The following is a 9,369-nucleotide window of genomic DNA, read 5'->3' as shown; positions in this document are numbered from 1 at the left end:
ATGCTGCCTGACCTGCTGAGTATTTCCAGCGCTTCCCGTTTTTAGTTCAGATTGCCAGCGTCCGCAGTATTTTGATTTTGTTTTAACGTGAAAGGGCTGTTCAGTTCTATGTTGCTGGTCCCCCCAAAGTTCAGGGGGCAATAAATGGCACTCCTGTTGCGCTATGAGCCCCTACTATTAAACCCACTGAATTTCCTAAATGGAAAGAGATTCCACGCCCTAAATGTTTAAATGATTTGTGACCAGCAGCAACAAATTTGTGCTCTTTTGAATAGGTCTGAGGAGCAAGGCAGGGGGCCTGGACTGTGTTGCTGTCCTGGGAGAGCAACAATCATGTTGGTTGTCGCCAGCTATGCTACTGGTACTAGGCCCAGGATGGCCACTGATCAGCAGGAGGGCAAATATAATAGTTTCCAACTCCCACCGCCACCTGACCCCAGGTGGCTAAAGGCTGGAACGCAGTAGTCCCGCAAAGTCTCGAGGGCTACAGCTTGTGGTTCCAATGAATCTCGAGTTACTCCTGTGTGGGGTGGAATACACAAGATTGCAGACTGCAATGTAGCTGGCAACATGTCCCCGTGATGTCTGCAAGGAAGAAAATCCTGCCCTGATGTTGCCACGAATGGGGGAAATGGATGCCGCTGTAACCCTTGCCATCTGTTGCACATCCTGGGAGATGGACTTCAGCTCCTGCATTTAGTCATGATGTCCATTGAACATCCTTCTTTTCAGAGCAGAATCCAGGAAATCGGAGACTGCTGCCTCTTCAGTTAAAGGCTGCCATCTCCACAGCTCCCACTGGGGAATGGCCGAGTCCTCTTCCATTCCTCCAGCTCCCGTGCTGTGAATCTCCCCCATTCCTCATCCCCGATATCTTTCTACCCCAGCTGAAAGTCTCGAAGCTGGGGAGTAGGAAAGAAAGGGCGAGCGACAGAGGTGAAAGACAGCAGCCTTGGCCAGAGGCAGGGGGAGCTGCTGATTAACTTCCTGCCCTATCCCACTTAGCTATAACTGATCTGTGGAAGGGGATAAAAGGAGCCCAGAATAGGCATGCACCACCTACAGCAAGGGTCGAGATAGAGACAACTATGCTCTGGACTGCTCCGCTCAGTGAAGTATTTCAGCAGGCGCAAAAAACACTTGGCGCACACCCGCCCGCAGCTGGGATTGGCACACTGGCTGCGGTCACTGAAAGCCAAAGCACAGAACCTCTCAAGCAGCTCCATTGCCTGGTCCTTGCACAGAGTGAGCTTCTTGCTGTCAGGGATTCCTCCTCACACAGCAGCCTCCCCCACCTGTGGCTCAGTAGGCAGCACCCTCACCTCTGAGTCAGAAGGTTGTGGGTTCAAGTCTCACCAGAGACTTGAGCACCTAAAGCTAGGCTGACACGCTGAGGGAGTGCTGCACGGTCGGGAGGTGCCGTCTTTCGGATGTTAAACTGAGGCCCATTCTGCTCTCTCAGGTGGTTGTAAAAGATTCCCTGGCACTATTTCGAAGAATAGATGGGGAGTTATCCCCGGTGTCCTGGCCAATATTTATCCCTCAACTAACATCATTTAAAAGAAACAGTTTATCTGGTCATTATCACATTGCTGTTTGTGGGAGCTTGCTGTGCACAAATTACCTGCCACATTTCCTACAACAGTGACTGCACTTCAAAAAGTACTTCATTGGCTGTCAAGGCGCTATAGAAATGCAAGCCTTTCTTTCATCAATTTTTCTTCCTTTGCGCTAAAGAGACCCTGCATCTGAAAAACTGTGGCTCTGCGCTTACACCTTTTTGGGGCCAGGGAACGGGCTGGGGGCTACTGGCACATTAGTCGATGAGAATGTCACGCAGTGACTGGGCACCAGAACAATCTACTGCCTGTTCTAAAAAGAGTCTTGAAGAAGCACAAGCGAACTTTGCTCAAAATTTAGCGGCGCTCAACGCGTTGACAATAGCTGGAAGAAAACACTTACCTGCTGGCCCGCCAGGAAGCTGCTGCAGCCCTTTCGATTCTGCAGCAAGCTTCCTGCTCCCCACGCCCAGCACTTCACATGGAATTTGCGCCACTGGCTTGCTGCGCGGTATGCAAATGAGGACCCTGCAAGGGCAGCAGTGCAGGTCCTGCCGTATTGGCATGTCGACCTCTGAAAAGGCTGAGGAAATTTGGGGCTGCCATGTTTAATTTTCATAAATAACTGATTTATTCATTTATATGAATGTAAGAAATAAATTAAGAAAAAAATAGTATATCCTCACAACTGTGTGACAATTGGACTCCAGTTACTCCCCCACAACACTGAATTCAGTACGGTGAAGGTCACAGTCAGGTAGTATAGGGAACGGTAGCATAATGGTTATGTTACTGATCTAATAACCCAGAGACACATGTTCAAATCTCACCACGGCAGCTGGGGAATTTAAATTCAGTTAATGAACTAAATCTGGAATAAAAAATGTTCTTTGATGTAATGTTTTCCTGACTGACGTGTTTGGACACCATTCATGATTGCTGTGATTATCTCTCTGCCGAGGTGTGATAAAGGGCAGTTAGAAAGATTACCTGTAATCATCTGGCAGTTTTCTCTGACTATATATGCTGTGCCTGTATGCTTCTCTTCACTTCGCCTGACGAAGGAACAGCGCTCCGAAAGCTTGTGATTTCAAATAAAGCTGTTGGACTATAACCTGGTGTTGTGTGACTTCCTACATTTGGAATAAAAAAAACTAGTATCTGTAATGGTGACTATGAAACTACTGGGTTGTTGTAAAAACCCATCTGGTTCACTAATGTCCTTTAGGTGAAGGCAATCTGCCATCCTTACCCGGTCTGGCCTATATGTGACTCCAGACCCACAGCAATGTGGTTGACGCTTAACTGCCCTCTGAAATGGCGGCTCACCACCCCCTTCTCAAGGGCAATTAGGGATGGGCAACAAATGCTGGCTTTACCAGTGACACCCACATCCTGTGACTGAATAAAAAAACAAGGTGCAATAGTATCCACTCTCTTTAGTGGATTTGAAAAAAAATTAACAGCTGCTTCACGCAACCAAGGCATCTTGCAGCTCAAAGTCCTTTTAATTTTTGCTCTATCCCCCGTGAAGATAAAAAGCACTTTCAAACACTTCCCTGCAGATTCTGGCCAGGAAATCAATCAGTAAAAAAAGCCTGCGCTGCTGGGACCTGTCAGTAAATGAATAATTAAGTGGCCTGGATAACTTGCTCCTGAGGTGTTTTGTCGTGCTCTCAGTTTTTCCTGAAGTGCTATTTGTTTCTGCTGCTGACTGTGCGCACTTTCGTTTTCGCCTGGGGAATAATTCATTCACCCATTCCGCAGGGCTTCCTCACAAATCATGAAATGCACGGCCACCAGCTCCAGCAACTCAGGTATTTTTCAGCTCGCTTTGAACTGTTCCGAACTTTGACCTTTCCGAGCACTTTCTACACTTCATTTTGGCTGTTGACTGGGAAAGAAACAACTGCACATTTTCACCAACCCTCAGCCCAGACCCTTGCAACCAGTGCATTTCGGTCATGTGCGAGCGTTATAAATAGATAGGGGTCACCTTTCACTGAAAACCTTCCCTCAATAAACCGGGGTCGTATTGAGCAAGAAGACATAAAAAGGTAACCTATCCCCATTTAAAAGTACAGGAAACTCTCTTTTTACCGGCACCCAAATAACCAGAAATCTCTCTTAACCGGCAAAATTCAGGAGTAGGTTCAGGTAAGTTTTACTTCATATTAGTGGCCATGTAACCGGGGTTCCTGGATCTGTTGCTATGCAACAGGGACACCTGGATCGGTGGCCGTGTAACCGGGGTTCCTGCACCTGTTGCCATGCAACAGGGACACCTGGATCTGTGGCCATGTACGGGGCTCTCGTACCTTAGTAAGTATACCTCTCTGTAATCCGGACTTTTTGATCAAACGGCACCACGCCGGTCCCGGATAAAAAAAAAAAGAGCTTCCTGTAATTAGAATGTGAAACTCGCTACCACAGGGAGTGGTTGAGGCGAATAGCACAGATGCATTTAAGGGGAAGCTAGATAAGCACGAGGCAGAAAGGAGTAGAAGGATATGTTGATAGAGTGAGATGAAGTAGGGTGGAGTATAAACCAGTTGGGCCGAATGACCAGTTTCTGTGCTGTAAATACTATGGAGTGGGTGAAATGAACAGTATTTTCTGCTGTGTTTGATAAAGATGCCTCCCCCCCCCACCAGTCCTGTACTATATTTTACTGCTCCATTTTATTAACAGCACTGCCTTTGCACTTTATTAGCCGTCAACCGGTTTCTTCGGAGAAAATTTCATTTGCGAATTACTGCATACTGGACAGAGTACACTCCCGACGTCTGCTTGAATTTAGTACAAGCGAGGCTGCTTGCGGTGTTGGCTGGTGTGCAGATGGCTTGTTGAAATGCTTCCAACTGCAGCTCTGCCAGAATGAGTGTGGTCAGTGTGTTTAGTAAAACATGCTTTGTCTGGGTTGCAGTTTCACATGGAGTTTGCACAATGTTAAACAAATAAAAACACTTCACACTGTTTTAAAGTTCTACCAATTTATTCACTCGCTTTTTCACCTGCATATCAAATCATAAGAAGCAGGAGTAGGCCATTCGGCCCCTCGAGCCTGCTCCACCATTCAATGAGATCATGGCTGATCTTCTACCTCAACTCCACTTTCCTGCATTATCCCCATATCCCTTAATATCCAAAAATCTATCGATCTCAGCCTTGAATATACTCAATGACTGAGCCTCCTCAGCCCTCTGGGGTAGAGAATTCCAAAGATTCACCACCCTCTGAGTGAAGAAATTTCTCCTCATCTCAGTCCTAAATGGCCGACCCCTTATTCTGAGACTGTGACCCCTGGTTCTAGACTCCCCAGCCAGGGAAAACATCCTCCCTACATCTACCCTGTCAAGCCCTGTAAGAATTTTGTATACTTCAATGAGATCACACCTCATTCTTCTAAACTCCAGAGAATTTTGGCCCAGTCTACTCAATCTCTCCTCATAGGACATTACCCCCATCCCAGGAATCAGTCTGGTGAACCTTCGTTGCACTCCCTCTATGGCAAGTATATCCTAGAAACATAGAAGATAGGAGCAGGAGTAGGCCATTCGGCCCCTCGAGCCTGCTCCGCCATTCAATGAGATCATGGCTGATCATCCAAACTCAGTACCCTGTCCCTGCCTTCTCCCCATATCCCTTGATCCCTTTAGCCTTAAGAAATATATCCAACTCCTTCTTGAATATATTTAATGAATTGGCCTCTACTGCCTTCTGTGGTAGAGAATTCCACAGGTTCACCACTCTCTGGGTGAAGAAATTCCTCCTCATCTCTGTCCTAAATGGCCTACCCCTTATCCTTAGACTGTGACCCCTGGTTCTGGACTCCCCCGCCATCGGGAACATCCTTCCTGCATCTAGTCTGTCCAGTCCTGTCAGAATTTTATAAGTTTCAATGAGATCCCCTCTCATTCTTCTAAACTCCAGCAAGTACAAGCCCAATCGACCCAATCTCTCCTCATACGTCATTCCTGCCATCCCAGGTATCAGCCTGGTGAATCTTCGCTGCACTCCCTCCATGGCAAGAACGTCCTTCCTCAGATAAGGCGACCAAAACTGCACACAATACTCAAGGTGCGGTCTCACCAAGGCCCTGTACAACTTAGGTAAGGAGACCAAAACTGTACCTGATACTCAGTACAGGAAATTTTGGTTTATCCGGAGGTTAACTGTCCGGAATGCTCGAGCCACCGGCAAAATTCAGGAGTCGGTTCATTAAGTTTTTTTTCTTTTCGTTGCTTTTTTTTCCCCCCACTAGTCAGGCTCTGCAAGGTCCAGCTAAAGCTGTTGCTTAGCTACAGAGACGCTTGCAAGCTACGGCCGACTGTTTAGAAGCTGTTGCTAAGCAACAGGGTTTGTTGCTAGATATGGAGCTCAAAAGCTTCCGTATGTTTTAACATTAGCGCTGGTTTGTCCGGCAGTTTTGATGGGACAGCAACAGCTCGGTCCCGGATATCAAAGTTTCCTGTAGCTCCTTCCATCAGTGTCACAGTAGGATTAATGAGATAGGAAAAAGAAAAGTCAAGAGTAGAGGTCATTAATCTACCTGTACAATGGCAGAGGCGATTCAAGAGTAGAATCCATACACGTCCCAATTACTATCACATACTATGCTTAGTCTGCATATATTCCACATCTTCCCCCATACCAACCTGCATTTATATAGCACCTTTAATGTGGGAAAGCACCCCCAAGGTGCTTCACAGAAGCATAATCAGACAAAATTTGACACTGTAAAAAGGAGTTAGCCATGGAGAGGTTTAGGGAAGTTCCAGAGTTCAGGCTGCAGGCATGGTCGAGAATGGTGGGGCATAAGGATTGGGGAATGGGCAAGAGGTTGGAGGTGAAGGAGCACAGCTCTTGGAGGGGTGAGGCCATGAAGGGATTTGAATGAGAATTTAAAATGTGTGGGGCCAGGAGCCAACGTAGGTGAGTGAGGACAGGGACAATGGGACTTGGTGCAGGTTAGGAAACAGGTAGCTTTGTGTTTAAATTTAGAGGGTGGAAGATGGGTCAGCCAGGACAGGCGAGGATGCATTTGTAATTTTGGTTAGAATCATTTCAGTGCTGTGGCACAGAGGTTCAAATATGGAGTTGAGGGGAAAGCTGCAACATCACATTCAAGAAAGTGAGGTTGGAGATGGGGTGGCAGTTTGCAAGGACAGAGGGGTCATGGGTAGGTTATTGGAGGGGGGGGGGGTGGTGATGACGGCAGTTTTGAAAAATGGGAGGGGGTGGGAGAAACGAAATAGTACCCGAGGAGAACAAATGTTAGCTAGCATGGGGGCCAGGAAGGGAAGGTGGTTGTCAGCAGGACCAAGGAAGCAGGAGGTTGGTTGCATGGAGAAGATGAGCTCAGAGAGCATAAGGAGAGATAGGGAAAAAAGCAGAGGGGCTATCTTTGCATTCCAAGATTATCTTGAAATAGTGAGCAGTTTGGGCAGAGGAGAGCAAGGTCCTGCAGTGCTTGATGCAGTCCAGCCAGATCTGGCAATGAATGGCAAAACTAGTCGTGTGCTAGATACGTGGCCTTGAGGGCGCAGAGATGGGGGCATCATAGATACAGGCGAGGGGGTGATTGGGCAGATCAATAGCTGCAGAAGTATTGTGGCGAATGGAGGACCAAAGGTTAGCCAGTTGAGAGTTTGAAAGTGCCTTGGGGTGGGGGTGGTAAAAAGAGACAAGTGGTGAGGGATACAAGGAAGTGATCGGACTTGACCTAGTCTGTGATTGAGATTGTGGGAATAGAGCGGCCACGTGAGATGGCACGGTTGAGGGGTGGCGCGAATGTGGGTAGGAGTTTATATGGAGGGAGAGGTTAAGGGAGGTCAGAGAACAGGGCAAGGTGAGTTGAGATGGGGATTGAAATCACTTAGGACGGGGAGTCGCTCATTGCAGAGGGAAAGGAGCGAGGATTTCTTGGGTGGAAAGATTGGACCTCAAAGTTAAATTTATAGGTCAACAGAAATCCCAGCCAGCTATTAAGTGAATAATTATGAATGGGTTGCCTCCATAAACTGCTCAATCCCCACCCATTACCCAACCCAGTCATCCGATTAATTATTTAGTTGGATCTCCTGGACTATCAGCGCTCCTTGGAAGGCAAGACTGGCATTAGATCATCCCAGATGAAACTTCCTTGCATTATTCACGGTGCTCATTGAATCCACTTAATTTTGATTGAACTCTACCTTTCCAACAGTTCCACATTGTGATAAAAAAAATTCATTTACATGTCGGCTTTCACGATCACCGGACGTCCCAAAGCACTTTACAGCCAATTAAGTACTTTTTGAAGTGCAGTCACTGTTGGAATGTGGGAAATGCGACAGCCAATTTGCGCACAGCAAGCTCCCACAAACAGCAATGTGATAACGACCAGGTAATCTGTTTTTAGTGATGTTGATTGAGGGATAAATATTGGCCCCAGGACACCAGGAATAACTCCCCTGCTCCTCTTCGAACTAGTGCCGTGGGATCTTTTACATCCACCTGAGGGCGCAGACAGGGCCTCAGTTTAATATCTCATCCGAAAGACGGCACCTCCGACAGTGCAGCACTCCTGCAGCACTGCACTGGAGTGTCAGCCTGGATTTTTGTGCTCCAGTCTCTGGAATGGGACTTGAACCCACGACCTTCTGACTCAGAGGCAAGGGTGCTGCCCACTGAGCCACTGGCAAAAGAACAGCAAGCCTTGCGTTATGACCTCTTCCCTTTTGGGATGCAAAGAAGTGCATCAAATTCTGGCTCTAAAGGCACAAAGTGACAAATGATACAAGATCAAGGCAGTGTTAGCAGCCATTTCCACATGATCAAAAAGCACGGCAGCCATTACTATAATAGTAAGGCATAAAAATAGCTATTATATTGTGCTTTATTGACATCCATACTCTGCAGAAGTATGTATTTAGTTTAACAATTGACATTCCTCTCCTTACCAAATTCACTATCCATGTGCTGTACTAGGGAACAGTGCAGATGAAGAGCAGACAATACATTTCCAGTTAAAGACAAACATTCTTAAATTACTAATCTAAAGTAACCTCACTAACGTGCACCACAGCAAGCAGTTTCTAATCGGTTACTCTACTATTGCTCCGAATGATGACCATGTTATTTTTGTAAAAAATCAAAATTCAAACATGGGTAAATAGAAAGTGAAACAAGATACTTACCTGCTCAACTTTTGACAGTTTTGCGCTGGAGGGAGAAAAATAGGCAAAGGACTTGCATTTATATAGCGCCTTGCACTTCCTCAGGAGTCCCAAAGTGCTTCAGACCACAGAGTTACTTTTGCACTGTAGTCACTTGTGTAAGCAAAGGGCAGCTAATTTGCACACAGCATGATCCCACACACGGCAGCAAGATGCCTGACAATTGTAGGAAGGGGGGGGGGGGGGGGGGAGAGAGAAAGAGGAAAGACAGGGGAAGGCAAGGAGTTATCAGTTGAGGTCCTGGGAGAGGAGTTGACTAGGAGCTAGTGCGAGGAGTCTCAACATCACTACAATGAGCATACAAAGAGGAAGAATGTATACACATGAATACGTGTATAAATCTGTCGTCAACATGCACAGGAAGGCATGAACTCAAATGGAGCTGGATGGGCTGAAGGATTGTCCTGGTTTGCCTATGTTCTATGATCCTCTGCTTGCTTCCTTTACATCGCAACTGTTTATAGACGCGACGGGTTTTTGTCCAGAACATTTAATTGCCTATCCTATCCTTCCCGCCGGAGAGGCTGTGGATTCAAGCCTCATTTAAAGTTCCAAAGCATATAATCTAGGCAGACACTCGTGCGGTACTT

Source organism: Somniosus microcephalus, chromosome 33 (genome assembly GCF_052327205.1).
Source record: "Somniosus microcephalus isolate GS21.2 chromosome 33, FLI_Smic_1.0, whole genome shotgun sequence".
NCBI lineage: Eukaryota > Metazoa > Chordata > Chondrichthyes > Squaliformes > Somniosidae > Somniosus > Somniosus microcephalus.
Note: the sequence above shows the minus strand (reverse complement) of the source record.